This window comes from Python bivittatus, unplaced genomic scaffold (genome assembly GCF_059951505.1).
Source record: "Python bivittatus isolate LINGU-HERP-01145 unplaced genomic scaffold, Pbiv_v1 ctg000690_np1212, whole genome shotgun sequence".
Taxonomy (NCBI): domain Eukaryota; kingdom Metazoa; phylum Chordata; class Lepidosauria; order Squamata; family Pythonidae; genus Python; species Python bivittatus.
This window is the reverse complement of record NW_028277096.1, coordinates 642,430-659,847: the sequence shown is the minus strand read 5'-3', so window position 1 is coordinate 659,847 and position 17,418 is coordinate 642,430. Positions and strand designations below refer to the sequence as shown.

General features: G+C 40.1%; 2 long non-coding RNA genes across 3 annotated transcripts in view; one reads left to right on the top strand and one right to left on the bottom strand.

The window, feature by feature from the left end:
* Positions 1-17,418, bottom strand: part of LOC107326145 (uncharacterized) — a 98,442-nt gene that overhangs the window by 47,607 nt on the left and 33,417 nt on the right. The window contains exon 4 of one of the 2 annotated variants that reach the window (XR_015798206.1): positions 6,766-6,934. This is a non-coding gene — a long non-coding RNA (uncharacterized LOC107326145). Of the gene's footprint in view, positions 1-6,765; positions 6,935-15,889; positions 16,084-17,418 lie in introns of those variants that run through there. The other variant, XR_001559894.3, reaches the window with a different exon arrangement.
* Positions 99-5,243, top strand: LOC112540711 (uncharacterized). The gene is made up of 3 exons (XR_003084782.2): positions 99-300; positions 1,217-1,310; positions 5,155-5,243. It is a non-coding gene; the product is annotated as an uncharacterized LOC112540711 (long non-coding RNA).

Sequence of the window (17,418 nt, the reverse complement as noted above, 5' to 3'; positions counted from 1 at the left end):
AGCTGTCTTTTACAAGGTTGCCAGGCTCTGATTAGCTTCAGGAGAAGCTAAGCAGGTTGTTTTTGTTTTATAACCTGGAAAGGCCTAACTAAATTTTGAAGGCCACCCTCCCTGCCTTTTCAGCTCCAAGGCAAGGTGAAGGCCATGGGATCTGGCCATCTGTGTGCATCAGCACCCCAGAAGCCTCCTCCCTTCAGCGTTCCTCCTCCAGCTCTTGGACAACTCCTGTGTGCCTTGGAGAGAAAACAAGCTGACCGCATCCAAATCATGAAAGAGAAAGAAGGCTCTCTGAAGCTCAAGGTAACAACAAGGAACAGCTGCACCCAGTTCCCATGTCTGCCCTCCTCTTCTGGCGGGAATGTCCTGTACCCAGCGGCAGGAGAGGAATGCTGAAGCAAGGAGGGGAGGGCAGTAACCTGCGTCAGTCAGCACCAGCTAAGGGGCCTTGAGTCCTTGCATGGGAGAGAGAGGGACCATCAAGTGTTGCATTCAATGAAGGGCATGTTACAAATCTTATTTACAAAGGCAAATAGAACATCTGGGAAATTAAATCCATACTGATGCATGCATACACAGCCATTGGTGAATGAACGTCAGTCCACTGATGAACAAAATCAATAGACAGCTATGTCTTAGGGCTCTAGCAGGGTCGGCTGCCAGCTGGTGACAGATTTACTGCTTTGTACTGAGTCAGAGTATCGGTTCACCTAGGCCAGGATTACCTACACAGACTGGCAGTCACTGCCTGGATTTCTGCAGGAGGGACTGAACCTGGGCTCCATTTGTTTCTATAGCATATACTCTAACACTGAGTTATTGCCTGGAAACCAACTGTGATGAGGAACATGTGAAACAGCTGGCTGGATTTATGCTGCTGAAGGGCTGTCATGCAGAAGATGTTGGCAAGGGAATTCTGGGAGGTGAAGTCCATACATCTTCAAGCTGCCGAGGTTGAGAAACACTGCTATAGACTAATATATTGTGAAATAATTGAATCTCTTTTAAAACTTTTAAGCTAGTAATTGTCAGCACATCTTGTGACAGTGAATTCCATAGTTTTTTTTTTAAAGGTGAAGTGACTTATGAAAGTGAAGTGGCATACTAAGATTATAAAATACATTATAGCATATAGTTCTGTGGCCTACACCCATTGTAGAAAAGGCAGATGCAGAAAATGTTTTATGGATTGCTACCATCAATTTTCTATCTTTTGCAGGTTTTGATGAACTACAGAAACACAGCAAATCAAACCTCACAGGGAGCATGTATAGATGAACATATACTCCATAAAAAATAAACAGCTTGCCAAGGTGAATAAAACAGGCCAGAGGAATTGCTTTATTACTGGAAATGAATGAATGAATGAATAAATATAAATGGTAGGAAAATCAGGCAAGTAAGGCAATACCAAGTGGTCTGTTACCGCATAAATAGTAAGCCGTTGGCTGAAATGCAGGAGTGGAGAAATGCGATGGCTTCTCTGCAAATTAACCTTTAATTTAATTCCAACAACAATAAGAATTCTCTGCTTGAACAACGGACATTTGGAGATTACTGAAATAACTGCATTTCTGTGTGCTAGGCAAAAAATGCTGAGCTTGGCTGAAGCAGCAGAAAGCTTGGCAGAATTTTGCTGGCCATGGGTTTCCTCCAATTGAGTTAAGGATTTCCCCTCAGAAGCCACTCGTGAGGTGAATTAATCTCCTTATTACAACATCCTGTCAAGAGTGGGGCCATTTGTTTCTGACTGGTGATGGGGCAGGTTCCAATTTGTCTCGCTGGTGGCAGGAGCAGCACTTCATGGTGGGGGCGGGGTACAAAAATTTGAGCGAAAGCCTCCCACCCCTGTTCTTCTTGTGTTAGACAGAGATTTTTTTTTAAAAAAAAATGTATTTGCAAGCTTTTTTAGAAATGCCGGACATTAACCAAAAGTTACCTAGGTAGCATGTAAAAAGCACTTCGAACCACCAGCTATAAAAATATGTAACTATTAAATGGAAAACAAGCTAAAAGGGCAGCGTAAGAAACTTAGAAGCACTCACATGTTTTTAAAATGGAAAAATCCATGGAAATGCATTCAAAAAGTCTTTGCCTGGCACTGAAAAGATTGCAGCACACACCTGCCAGGCCTTTCACCTACAATCAGGCCCACTGGTGAAAAACTATCTGGAGTGGGCTGTGCCCATGTGGGTTTGCACTTAATTTCCAGTTCCAACAGGTGGCAGCATCTGGCCAAACATGGCTGATCTCACAACCAGCTAAGCCAGCTTAGACTTAGTCAGTCCTGGAATGAGAGACCATCAGGAAATCTTAAAGCTGTAGACTAGACTGGGAAGTCCAGAAAACATTCCAGGGGGCTGGTGATGGGAAACCACCTTCATACAGAACAATAAATAACAAAGTAATAAAACATAATAACAGTTTTATTATTTCGTACACAGCACAGAGTTCTTTGGGACAGTTAATTAACCCTAAAGTAAATAAATGGGTTGCCATGGATGTGTCCATGTTATTACCAGGAGTCAAGCTTGAATCAAGGGTGTCTTTACTATATTTAACCTTTATTATTACTTCATTTAAAGTTTGCTGGAAAATGCCATAAAAGCCTTCCAAAATGCTAAACGTAGACATATGCGTGTATGCAATTTTACAAAATCTGAGAAGCATCAGTCACTGGAAGAATAAGTTATTATGATTCACAACTGATCACAGGAAGGGTAGTGAACTGGCAGAGTAAACAAGCCGAGAAGTAGGACGTCAGCAATGTGGTGGAGAAGTCAACAGAAACATGCAGGGTGTTGATGTAGAACAAGAGCTCAGAAACAAAGTGGCTCGGACTGGGCTGTTTGGATGCTTGCCCTGAATCTTTCATAGCTCTTAGTTTTATGACAGTTTCTTCCCTTTTTGTATGTTTAGTTTAAATACCAGAAATGAAATACACCAGCCCTGTAAGGAGTTTAAAAGTCTGATAATATGAGAATGCATTTTTAAACAATGTGTGGAATAACGTCCATCCCTGAGCCCGTATGATCTATCACAGCCTGACTGGCAATGATGCTGCCTTTGTGGGGCTCTGCCATTTCAGACTGCAGTTGGGCTCAACCCAGGTTTGTTTCCCCCCACATTAAAAAAAAAAGAAAAGAAACAAAACCAAGCACTGAACGTGAGACTTCTCCATAAGTATGAAGCCAGTGTTTAAGAACAAAAGGCTTAAAGATTGTTCCATGCAGGAACAGCATTGCTCACCATCCATGGATTGTCCAATAGCATCAGAGTCTATAGACTGCTAGAATCTGGAAGCAGAATGGAAACAAGTTCTAGATGGTGTCAGAATATGATCTGATGTACATCGGCTTTGTTTTAACACAGGCTTCAGCCGCTTTTTGACTTTTGAAAATGTTGGACTACAGTGTTCATCAAAAGCATCCAGTACAGCAGGGTTCCTCAACCTTGGCAACTTTAAGATGGGTGGACCTTGCTGGCTGGGGAATTCTGGGAGTTGAAGTCCACCCATCTTAAAGTTGCCAAGGTTGAGGAACCCTGCAGTACAGTCAATGACCTCTTAGGAAAGCATCTATTCAAGTTTTTTTCAACCTTGGCTACTTTAAGATGTTTGGGCTTTAACTCCCAGAATTCAACTTCAATTCCCAGCATGCTGGCTGGGGAATTCTGGGAGTTGAAGTCCACGCATCTTAAAGCTGCCAAGGTTGAAAAACACTGATCTATTCCAACACCTTCAGAGATTACCAGGTTGAGGAAGATTGCCCCAATAGTACAATCCTCCCCAACTGTAATAAATCAGCATTATTTTTCTTTCTCAAATCATATGAAAAAGTTATAGCTTCCGATATACAGATGGATATGCTTCTGTAATATGTAGAGCTTCTATCTAGTTTCTGAGGTCATAAGTAGCTGTCTCTGCTGCTAATTTGTTACTGATCTATGTTCCTGTGCTTCTATTGACATACAATAAAGCTGTCTATGGTTTAGGACTTGGATACCTAATTAATCTGAATAATTTTCTCCCTTGTGCATCAGACCCGTCATTAAGATGGGGTTGCCATCTTGATGGCGCCACTGAAACTTGGCCAGTGCTCAGCGTCTGTGGCAACCTAAAAGGAAGCATTTTTTTTTTACTCTGGCACCTGCAAATGGAATTCCCTCCCAGCCCAGTTGCAAATGATGCCAAGCCTTATAAACTTTAGTGCCTGCTGAAAATTTAATTGTTTATCCAACTGGATCTATACCTCTGGGTCTCATGTTATCTCTTCTTGTTATCTTGATCTTCAGATGTTGCAATGTTATGGTTTTATCATTTTAACAATGCTGCCTTTTTACAGTTTTATGGTGTTAATCCTATTTTGTATTGCCTCTTTGGAATCATAGTGGTTATCATGAAAAACAATTTGTACATTTACAGATATATACATATGTACATAAATACATACATATGATGGAATTATTACTGGCAAATAAGTTTGTTGCCATGACCACTATAACTTGATTACAGCTTAATTATGCCTAGTATGAATATGTCTTTTTTTTTCTTTTTAGCCTATCTGAACTATTCCAAATAAATTTCAGGGAGTGACCAATTGTAAATGAGGAAGGAAAAATAAACCCAGAAACATAACGATATGGATTTCATTCTCTGTGTATCATGGTGTACTGTTCTGACTTGCCATGTTAAGTTTGAAGGATTCAGCCTTAAGTAGCACTCTTGCAAAGCTGAAGATTCCCTCTAGAAGTTTTCTAAAAATACCCCCAAATTCCCTACTGTGATCTTCCCTCCTCTCTCTTCCCCACATGACCCTTCCCTTGACAGGAACCATGCCTCCCTACAATGTCCATCAAAGCAAACTTGGCCAGTGTCAGCCACAGTTCCCCATAATCTCCCAGGAGGTATAGTGGTGCCAGAAGTGACAGAACTCTTTATCCACATCTCTGAGATATAAACAATATTCCAGAATAATGACAGAAGCTGCATTAGCAACCAATACCCTTTAACCACTGTGGTCCAGATAACATTAAGGAGAAAAATGCTTTCATTAATACCTGGCTTGGGGTCTTCAACACATCTTTATCCTTATCTACTGTAGCAAAGTACCTCAGCAAAAGGCAAATTTCAGACCTCTTCTCTTTTTTGTCTTTCAGAGGGACAGGAAATCTTTTCTGTAAGCTTCATGTTTCTACAAAAAGGCAAGATCAAAGATCCTGCTGGATTTAGGATGGAAAGTCTGGAGATCAGTTCAAATGGCATGTAAACAGTGTCAGATTCTTGCAGAAAATGTCTATGGTTGTCAAGTCATTTCAAAAAAATAAGAAAAGCAAAATGGATGAACTGCCTGACTTTTAATTTGTTCCCCCAATTAATCCATGAAATTCATGTGCGTGTTGCAGGGACATTAGGATAGGTGCCTTTCAAGGATTTTGAAGAATAGATGGAAAGTGGTTTGGCTGATGTGGGTCTTCCAGGCTGTGTGGCCATGTTCCAGAAGTTTTGGTTCCTAACGTGAAAGTGGTTTCTTTCACTAGCTTCCTGGAAATTTAATTTGAATGGAAGATGGGTTTCCTAAAGAAGACAGATCTGCTATTGGCACTCATGCCCCAGCTTTTCCCAACCTAGTTCTCATCAGTAATGTTGGACAACCAAATATATAGGCAAATGTTGGGGAGGACTGGTGCAATAATACATCACTCATAACTTCCTATTATTGCTAAATATGGCTATGCTAATGCACAATGGATTCCAGGCTACACCAGTAATATACATAGATTTGAATAGGTAAAGATGATTCTAAAGGCAGGAGCAGAGGTGGAGATGGTATTCCAATGAGCAATCAAATTTGGCAGAAAAAGCATAGGAAACATATTGGAAGAATAAGGATTAGCAAGAGTAAGAACTAGCCTTGCATCTCAAGAATTATGTGGCCAAGGCATCTATTGTTGCCACTGCTAGATTTTAACATCCAGAATCGGCTGTTTTTGAAGTACTAGTGTATGGACAGATGTTTGTTGTTAGCTTCTACAAGAGAAGAGAATGGAAGCCCAACTGAAGTTGAAACCAGCAACTGTTAAGTCAGGTCACTTGCAAAATGTAGTAACATTCATCACTGGCAGAGTTCCATTTCTCATCACCAACAAGGTGTATCCCTGAACCAGCAGACCAGACCACACTCTCTGCAATCCTGGGGAAAGTCTGAATCAGCCAGGCTTGCAGTAAGCACAAGACCTTCCTGACCAACACTGAAACTTACTGGACTTGCACCAGTGCACAAAGTCAGACTCAGTTAAAGTTAGTTGGGTTCATAAATATTGTTTTGAACTCTTCAATTCCATGAGCCAATTCTTCACCCTGTTTTATTCAATGTGTTGTCTAATGTCCAGCAAACACAAATCAAATTTTTAGCCTTCAAACATGATACACATTAGTTCTGGAGGAGAGGAACCATTTAAAAGACTTTGGCTTGAATTGGAGAGAAAGAGAGAGGAAAGGAGATCTAGTTGAAGGATTTTGGAGGGCTTATAGTGGGCCTAAGATCTGCTCTAGAACTGCATATCTAAAAGCACTGCTTACATTGAGGATGTCTAACTAAATACCGATAACATTTTATCTCACTCAAAGCCAAAAAAATTGTTTCACTCCATAATAAATTATAATGCACTTCACAATACAAGTATTCACATCAGAGTAATTTTTTTAAAAAATGTTCATGTCATCTAAAAAAGAATTGGTTTGATTTCCAGTTCTGAATCAAAACTTACTTTTTCCAGGAAAGGGAAATTACAGTTCTGCTTGGCTTCTTGAGATGCAGAATCCTCATCTGGCAACAGCAACACATTCATACACCTTATTTTTCTTCTTTGTCATCTTCTCCCACTAATCATCTGTGCCAGAAACTTTTTCCAGGGTCTGGGATCTGGTACAAATAAACTAGGAGAAACAATAGATTTCAAATCTCTAACTGAAATTCAGTTTAAGTTAAAACATAGCAAGAAACACTCATACATGTGTCTGCCTTATACCTCAAAAATTTAAATCAGATTGATTATGACTCCATCCCATACTACTCCCTAGGAAATCCAACTTGCATAGAATAAGCTAATGGTGCTTGTTAAAGATGTTCAAACAAAGGTTTGGGTGGCTTGCAAGAGAAGGGGGGTATTCTGTCGCTGTACATACATGTAGCCTGAGCATGGTGCATAGATGTTGGCAATGCAGTGTTCTGGCATAGATTTTGATATTTCAGTGGATGTGGATGATCAACTACCCCAAGTTTTACACACCTAGAGAGAGTACCATTATCTCAGCTGGTTGCCAGAATTAGAGGAAAAAGGCAGAAAAGATTTCCTTGTTTTCACTAATACAATGCATGCATACTGACTGAAGTGTCCTTTAAAGAGTATCCATATTGCTTCCTTAGTTTACTGTTTGGGGATGTCAAGCTTTGTAAAAACTTCAGCTGCTAAATAGGAACACAGAAAATTAGGAGCAGTTACTTTTCACAAGCAATATAACTTGCACCACTGCTTATTTTGCTGGCTTGTTTTTCTTTTTAAGCATTACAGCTCATATTTTCTCATCAGCATATATGTAGGCACTCTGAAGGGTGAATCACAATGACTGTGCAACCAAAACCTTGTACTGTAGTTATGGCATCTAAATAGCAAGTAACCAAACAGGAGCAATGTTGTGACTCTAAGAAAGCACTGTACCTTCTTAGAAAACAGAGTATATTTGTGCAATGTATTGCCATGTTGCCACCTTTATCAGCCATACTGGTTGGGGAAGGTAGGAATCAGAGCTCAGTAATATTAGGACATCAAATGAGGAAATGTTGCTGTAAAAATAAATAGAAGATAACATTCAAGAATGTGAATATAACTTTAACAATTAAATGGATCCTCAATGTTTGGAAATAGTCTGCCTACTTAATAAAAGTTCCTGGAGAACTATACAAAGAGAGATTGTGGCTTTCAAACCCTTCATGGAACCAGGAGGTTAGTCACTAGGAGAAGCAGGATACTATACCTAGCTGGACCTCTCATTAATCCAACTTCTTGCATTCCTTTGATATTAGGCTCATTTAAAATAAGTATATAACCCAAATTTGGATCTGTTCCATGGGGAATATTTTGCATGTGAACAGAGACATTCAACTGGTGAAGTTAGAATATCTAAAAACAAATACTGGTCTTTCTTACCAATGAAACAAAAAGATTTCAGTATTTTTCATTCGGATTGGCTACCCCAAACCCAACTCTAATCCCTAAACAAAAATATGGTAGTAATAAATCCTGCAGTTTCCCCTAGACTCCACTCCAAATGACATGAAATGGAGTCAATCATAATAGAGTATTTATCAGAGGCTCACACTTCAGAAGCCTCTGGCACAGCTCGAGATGTTGGACGCCAGCCAAGGCTCAGCCAAGGATAACAAAACAGCTTTCATTCAAGTATTCTGAGCCAATTAAAAAAGACAAATTAGCAGTGTCCTTATCTCTACCTCCTTCTCCCCTTTCCACTCCAGAGGAGTTCTTGGGAAGGAATGTTTCTCATTCCAAATTGCTGGGCCCCTCTGAACTTCTCCAAGGTCTGTGATGGATGGAAATCTGTTCTTGTGTGCATCAAACGTCATATGGCTGCATTGAGTCAAAATGATGGTAAAGCTGGGGACCTGCAAATAGAAGGGGAAACTGAGGTGCTTTAAGAAGAAGGTACCCCACGTGTTGTGCCTCTCTCATACCCTTTGGCTGAGAGCCATTAATGACGCTGCCCTATGAGGCTAACTCATAGGGTTACACTTTTAAGCAGGTAAGAAGAACTCTACTAGACCAATCCAGAATCCTGTTTTCAACAGTGGGCAACAGATGCCTCCTAGAAGCACACGAGAAAGGCCTGAAGAGAATAATCTCAGTAGTGTGTGCTCCTCAGCTGCTATTTCAGTAATTCTAGCTTGTTATACAAAAATAGCTTGAGATCTCTTCCAAATCATTTTTAAAAACAACAACATAATGTATTCTGGTTCATGAGTAGAAGGAGGACCATATTTGTTTCCTAGCGTGAAAATGATAACTCAGCAATCTGGAAATAGTTGCTGTACTTGCTATTTTTGGTACACAATGGTTTAGAGATGGCTTAGAATCACACTCATCCTTGCTGAAAAACACTGTGTTTGTAATCTAATCTAACCAGCATCAAAGATGGCTGTTCTACCTTTGCTTGAAAGACTTCCAGTTATTTTTCTACATAACTGGTTTCAGTACAAAGTTACCTACAGTAAATAACTGAAATCCTATTGTTCAACAAATCACCCTCTTATAATGAATGCCCAATTAGTTTTGTTGTCTTCTATTCAAGAGGATTTCAGGTCATCCCTCCTCCAAGCTAAACACCCCCACTGTAGGGCAGGAAGGAAGTTCTAGAACTAAGGATAGATCCATCCTAACTCAAATAAAGCTTCCACCCAACAAGTTATCAATTTAGGGCTCAGGGTTAGGGTTAAGATGTTTAGTATAGCATGTTTACTATTTAAAAAAAAGTCACATTCAAAGGATTCAAATGACATTTAAGCAAAGGTGTGAGCCACTGCATGGTCAAATGAATTTATAATCTGCCCAAATAATGCAAAAGCTCAAGTGCATTATGGATCTAGAGTGTTGTTAGAGTGCTAAATTCAGTACACAATCATAGAGCTATAAACAAACATTTAAATCAGCATTTTTCATTGATTTAGATCCTGGCTTTCTTTTGCTGCAGGCAGAAGGTTCAATTTACTATCTACATGGATTTGAGACCATGTCTGGTAATGCTGTTAGTTTCCAGTCCCATGATGATCCGCTTTGTCTTTCTCTTCACTTGCTTCTGTTTCTCTGACCCTTTTTTAAATATTGTGTTCAGAACTGGACATATTCCTTGAGGCACTTGACCAATGCAAAATATAGTAGTTTTATTACTTCTCCTGATTTGGAAGCTATATAATCTAAAGTTGCATTTGCCTTTTTAACTGTCATAAAACAGTGCTGACTTTTATTACTCTATTTTCTTTCCATTGACATGGCGCCTCTGATTCCTTGTATACTGGAAATAAGAAGAATTATAAAGTCCTGAGCACAATATCATGACTGCTTTCCTCTGTGTATCATCATCAGTTCTTACACTATGACTACTAAGTGGTTAAGGAACAGTGTGATATCACTGCAAAAAATACTATATTTCAATCGAAGTGTAATCCCTAAATTACAGGAAATAACAGTTCCATTATATTCCACAGTAGTCAGGCCCCATCTCAAGTACCATATCCAGTGGTGGGTATCATGGATTCAGAGAAGCTGAAACAGTTTTCTTAGACTTTGGAAGCTTACAAGATTGAAAGAAGTAATATATTGTGCAAAGACAAGAGGGATTTTAATGCCTGAAGCGCTATCACTTCGTTTGTCAAGGAACAAATGGCAGGAATTCTGATGATGATGTTAGATATTTAGCCAGATCTGCATCACAGAAAGCAATCAATCCGAACCTTGGTTTAGTATCTTATACTATAGAACTCAAGATACTGAACTAAGAACAAGAAACTCGGGTTTATGCACCTCCCCTCAGCTTGGTGAGTTTGGGATGGTCACTGTCTCTCAATCAAATAAACCTCACAGAATTGTGGCTATGGGGGAAATGGAGAGAGGATTTTTTTGGTATTTTACGCTCTGGAAGAAAAAGCAAGCTGTAAAGCTAAAGTATAGATTAATAAATAAATAATATGCCAAAACCAAAAGTTTCAATCTAATTCTCTAATTAAAAGGTTAGCAATACAGTTGCTTCAGCCCCAGTATAATACTTGCACGTTTCCCACAGACAGGAATCCTGATCTTTAGTGACCCCTTTCTTGTCCCCTGAGGTTTTGGTGGCTGTGTCACAAGGGCTTTCTGCTCAAGGAAACCAGGAGCCCTTCATTCTTAAACAGCTGGTTAGAACTCTAACGGCCTTGAAAGACAGTTGTTCAAAAAGGAAAGTGTAAAGAATTCCAGCCCTTGCAAAAACCTCCCCCAAGCTAATGAGCTGAAGTGGCCTTGGAGGAGAGTGACTGCTCTAAGATCTGAGGTGAGCTGAGTGCAGACCAAAATGTGGGATCAAAATATTCCTCTTGATAAGCCATCTGGCTCAACCAAGTGTCAAAAGAGGTTCAAAAGATAATTTGATGATTTGGAAGTATGAAGGAAAATATCTAAGAAGTTTTCCATTATTCACTTCTTACCTGTCCCTTTCAATTAGCACCAGAATGAACATTACTGTGGTCCTGGAAAAGTCTCTGCATGGTCACAAATGACTCCCTTTGCTTATGTTGGATCTCAGGTTGTTGAGCTCTGGCCTGAAATTCAGGGAGATGTTATTTCCTGAGCAATGATAAAAGAAAAGAAAAAGATTTCTCCTCTTCCTGGGGATCTGCTGGATCACTGCAGACAACTGGATCTCCTTGGACATCTTCCTGAAGGGATTTTTGCCGTTGTGTCACTTGACATCCAAATGTGCACCTATACTAGTGTCAAGCTTTTTTCCTGGTCCAATGTTGTCTCTGTTCTTGAGGTATGGGGAACAGATAAAGAATTGGGGATCAAAAGACTTCCAGTTGAGTTAATGATTATTCAAGGCATGTTAATCCTGCTTTTGCAATATATTTTCTCTTCAAAGTCTAATGCTTTTTTATTTCAAGCAATTTACTCCCAGACTGGCTGAAAATACTGCAGATCAATTCCAACAGTTTGACATAAGAATGACAGGCCTCTGTCTTATTAAATGGGGATGGGGCAAAGCCCATGATCAAAGGGGATGTGGTAAGAGGGTGTGCTTCCCCAATTTACTCCTTTTCTTCCCAGGTATTTTTATTCCTAATGGTGTGTGATGACCAGAAGTAAATTCTCATGAAGAGAAAAGAAATTGGGTTGAGGGAATTTGAGGGAGAAGAGCTTGAGCAGCAAAGAGTGTATTCCTTCTCCTGCCCACTCTCTCTGAGACTTAAGCTTCCCTTGCCCATGCCAAGCTTCACAGAAGCTTTCCCACTTGGATTCTTCTAGCTGACCCGGCTAGGGTTGATGGAATTGCAGTTCAACACAGTTGGCGAGCACCAGATTGGGGGAAACTGCTTTTTAAGCATTTAGCACAAGTCATCTTATGTGAGGGGTGGAATGGATTGGATCTGGCCCCATTCCTCTCCACATGCTTTCCTCCCTTCTAATTATCTTTCTCTTATAGTGAGCACAACAACTGGGGTGATCTATCCTATAGTGCTTTGTTGTTTCCAGTTGAAGTGTGATCATTCCCTGGGTCAAACACTTGCAAGTCCTGAGATAGCTTTGCAGCTGACTATTTCAAAAGGAGGTTCTGTGAAAGAGAAGCTGGACTTCAGAGACAAAAACACACACCCAGACAAAGGGAAATGAGAGCAAAAGGGGAAAGGGAAGTGTCCAATTTGTTAAATGCTGTTTGGCTTTTGTCTTGTTGATGGAGGAAGAAGATGAGGATCTATTGAAGAAGAGGGAGAAGGAAGACTCCTTCCTGGTCCAGCTCGGAAAGAGCCCAAGAAAGAACAAATAACAATGGAAATGATGACCAGAGACAAAAACAAATCCATCCTACTCACAGACAGCTATTTTGGAATAAATTAATAGCAGGGGAAAGAGAGAAATCAGTAGTTCCATTCTGGGCACTCCATTTATTGTCTGTGTGTCTGTGTGTGTCTGTGTGTGTGTGTCTGTGTGTGTGTGTGTGTGTGTCTGTGTCTGTGTGTGTCCTTTTCCAAGAGCTGCCCAGCTGCATTATTTCATCTCCTAGGTAAAACCCATACCTCCCCCACTCTCACCAGCTTTCTCTGTGTTACTTCTGGGCTTGACTTAAAGCTCTGTAGAAAAAAGAAGTGAAACTTTCAGAAGAAGAAAGGATGAAAGTGAAGTAAAAGCCAGGTTAGGGATGTATTGTCTGAGCACCTGGCTGGGCAATGAAGCCAAACAGGATAAGACCTGGTTCATATGTGGATGGAGACCTCCAAAAAGTCCCAAGACTGAAGCCAATGGCAAACTATTGTTGTATTGTCAAGAAAAATGCACCAACATGTAAAAAGCTCATGTAAAGCTCATATTTTCATATCAAGATTGATTTGAGAGCATCTTTACCTTGCTCCCATTCCCTCATCCAAATATTTTCCTCAAGTTCAACTTATTGAACAAAATGGGGTTGGAAACTCCAGATCTATAACATCATTCATAACACAGATAGAAATATGAAGGAAGGAGATTGCTATTGTTTACCAAGGTAGGATATGGGGAGCACTCTGCCATGAGCCTGGAAAAAGACACTAGGCAGGAACAGGAGCTGGCTTCCCAAAATATGCTAAAACCTAAACTTTGGTTAACAAAATACCAACTGCTGCGTTCATATAACCTGGTATACCCAACAATATGGCTTAACATGATGATCTGATTTATGCAACAAGTTGCTACCCAATTTCATTTTTGCTACTTATTTGACAAAGACTCTGTTAGAATAGGAAGACTTCTAAAATGTGTTTCCTGAAGGATCTAATGTCTAGTTTGGTGAGAAGCTGTCATCTGCAATTCAGTATCTCACACATGGGACAGATGTCCAAGATTCCAACAGCTCTTGATACCTGTCCTCAGAGGTTGTCATGTACCCTATAACCATAGGGACAGTTGTGTGCACTCTGTGAAAGGAAGCCTGTTATCCCACTGAATTTGAGCATCAAGGCACACTTTGTGACTGGCAGGACCCAGTGACACTGGAATCTTGGTGTATTTGTTGAATAACCCAACACCTCACAGCACTAACAACATTTCCCAAATCATTCAATATAATGAAGAAGAATATAACAACATTTAAACATACAATAAACCTAGCAATCCAATAGAAGGGAATATCTGTAGCTTAGGATTGAACTAGAGATTTCTTAGTGCTCTCTGAGTTTGGTTGTTTGCTTGCAGACATTTCATTACCGAACTAGATAACATCATCAGTGCAAGTGAGTGCAGGGTTTGCTGCCTGTTTACTTCCACACTCACTTGCACTGATGATGTTATCTAGTTGGGTAATGAAACATCTGCAAGCAAACAACCAAGCTCACAGAATACCAAGAACCCCAAATCTAATAATTATTTAATATACACTATCAATAGGCACAGTAGCTGGTACTTGTGTGTCTGCACTATGTCTGCAGTTATCTTTAGAGTAGAGTAGAGTAGAGTAGAGTAGAGTAGAGAAGAGAAGAGAAGAGAAGAGAAGAGAAGAGAAGAGAAGAGAAGAGAAGAGAAGAGAAGAGAAGAGAAGAGAAAAAAGAAAAGAAAAGAAAAGAAAAGAAAAGAAAAGAAAGAAAGAAAGAAAAGAAAAGAAAAGAAAAGAAAAGAAAAGAAAAGAAAAGAAAAGAAAAGAAAAATTGGAAGTTGGGATCTTGCAAAGCAAAGCACCAGCCTCTTCCAACCTCTTTATTTACAGAAATGCCTCTGGACCTAGGCAGACCAACAGGTACGCTCAGAAAATGAAAAAGGTGGTGGCTGCACTCTGATGCTTTGTTTGGAAGTGTAATAATCTGCCCAGAAAAAAAAAGTCAAAATCTGCTATTTAGGTATGAGCTGTTGATAACTTTTCTTAAACAAGAGACTAAGCTAAATAGTTTTGAAATAAGGGAATGCCTTCCACCCATCCTACAGATGGGTAACCTGCAAAGCCTGAGGCCCCAGTGCTGAATGTGACCTCCAAAATCTTTGGATGTGCCCCTCAAAAACCTCCAAAAATTGTATAAGTAATTTTTAAGATGAAAGAAGAGGAAAATTTGCTGAAGAAGTATTGTGGTATCTAAAATTAATTCAATTAACTTTACATGCCAATGAATCAAATCAAGTTTTGTTTTTCTCCTGCACTAGGTTTTTGGATTTTGTCCCATGACATCACATTAAAAAGTCAGTTGTGGCCTTTGTCCAGAAGTTGCATATCCCTGAGATAAACGATGCTTTCAATAGAGGCTTCAAATACAAGGCTGTTGAAAAAGAAAGACTTTTGGACTTCCTACTGCAGTCTGAAATGGAATTATCAGCTCTAGTTTTTGTTGTCTCTTCTGCAGGCATAGACTCAGCCTTAGTAGTCATTAATCAGGTAAGACTTCTGACTATAGAGAGGAAAGCCCAGGTCAGGTTCTGATATGGAAAGCTGGCAGACAGCCTATTCTAAGGATAGAAAATTCTGCTCATCCAGCTGAATTTGCCAGAATGAGGATCTCTGCCCTGGCTGAGTGAAGAGTTTGAGCATACAATCTGAGACTTATTGATCTAGAATATTGGTCTGGAAATGTCTTTCAGTTGGATCCGCTCCCTGTGAATCAATCAATCGATCAGTGTCTCCATCTCAAATGTAACTAGCAGAGGTTCTCTTCCCACACAGGTTTTGACCCTTCCATTGCCTGTTGCTTCTGGAATCCCCTATCGCTCAGTGACTCAGCTGACAGCATGAGAGACAATGGTTTTTTACCTCATCCCAGGCTGTCAGGAGCCTCTCTTATCCAGGCAATGTTTTTCTATTAGTCTAACACTCCATTGTGCTTCCCTGTTATCAGCTACAGTGATGATGTAATACCCTGGGCTTGGAAGTAGCTCTTCCACCAGGACAGTCCCATTTTATTTGGGAGGAGAAAGAAGCAGGAGGATTCTTTTATCACTAGCCCCAGGAGGTTGGATCTTTTGGACAACCATTCCCAGCCCAAAGGTCAAAACTGCATTTAAGTTTCTCTTTGAAAGAATCCATGTGCTTGAACTTTGTTGATCTTGGGCAACCCATTTAACTGATTTTTCCCCTCTTTTGCAGAAAAAAAAAATCTTCACATAAATGAATAGACTAAACATGCAGAATTTTATTTAGGCATAGGCAAAAGGACAGTATGAATTCCACATCCAAGCAAAAGTGTCTTCTATTCCAGCCTTATCATGAAGCAAAATGAAACTTTGGTGCCATTAAAAGAGGAATATGATTTAAAACCAGAGGCCTTAACCAGCAGGAAAGGCTCTTCCACGTGCTTCCCAGCAGATCACGACCTATATGAGTGAGGTAAAAGGAGACATGTAAATCTTCTGCTGTGGGGTACCAAGTTACCTTGGACTAGTCCTAGGGCTAAAGCCATGTTTTTCAAACCCTGAGTTCAACGGAAGCTTATCAGAATCTCCTTCATAGGAAAATCACGAAAGAACAACACATTTCCATGACCTGTAAGAACACAATGACATTGGGACCTAGTTTTATGTAGGATCACTTTTTGAGGTGGGGGGGATCTCCATTAGTCAAGTGATCACATGGACATTGAACATTTTCAATCCTCAGACTGCTTTTGAACTTCTACTCCTAAATGTTAGAATTTTTTCCCTAAACATACTTCTACAAACCTAGTTCCTACAGGCTTCCTGATACCTTCCTTTTATATGTGAGTGGTTCTGGTTTGGCTACATAAGTAATAGTACACAGAAAACAGTACCCAGTAATAGTAGCTTCCTTCTGATATACAGGAGAGAAAGAACTCTGTTGGATCTAAAATTCATCTAATAGAGTAATAGCCTTCAATTGCAACTTTTAAGAAAAACCTTTTTAGAATTGTTCGTCATTTATTGTATTACAGCTTTAGTGCATATTGACCAGCGTTTCTCTAGTGAGCACATTAAATAAGAGCTGTTGGAGGACTTACGTTCCAACAATTTCTTCCAGGTGGAGTTGGGAGCCTTTCAGTCAACTAAGCAGAAGAAGTGCTATCGATTAGTGTGTGAAAGAACACGAGTTGCTGAGCAACAGTTTGGAAAGCCTGAAGGCTTTATATTAATAACTACTCCATTGGGAGGCTCTGTTTGTCCTCTTGGCCCAGTGCAAGAGGACTTTGGCCTCCCCTTATCATGGAGGGAAAACCAAAAGACCCAGGAATGCAAATGGTCAGGCTCACAGTGCCGTCTATTAATCAAACAGTGCTACCACCCCTTAACCCTTTTGTGGGGCAAGTGAGGTAAACATGGTACAGTGCTCACATGGAATGTACTAGAGGGGCTGCATCTTTGGAAGGAAAAAATGCCTCTACAACAAAGGAAGCTGTTTTTTATTGGGCCAGACCAGGGCTAGATTTGTACTGGCAACACTGGCCAGCAATGGTTTTCCAGGAATTCAAACAGACTCTTTCTCAGCCAAGCTGGAGCTTTCAAGGATTAAATCTAGAAACTTTTTGGGAAGGAAACTTATGCTGCACAATTATTAGACAGGTGTTTACCTTGATGCCACCAAGGTTATCCTTCTCAGTGGTCTCAAGGCAAAGGTAAAGTACAGTTTAGGATAAATTACTAAAATCAAAGCAGGTGATTGACTTGGAGGACACCATTTTTTTCCATCTCATTCTA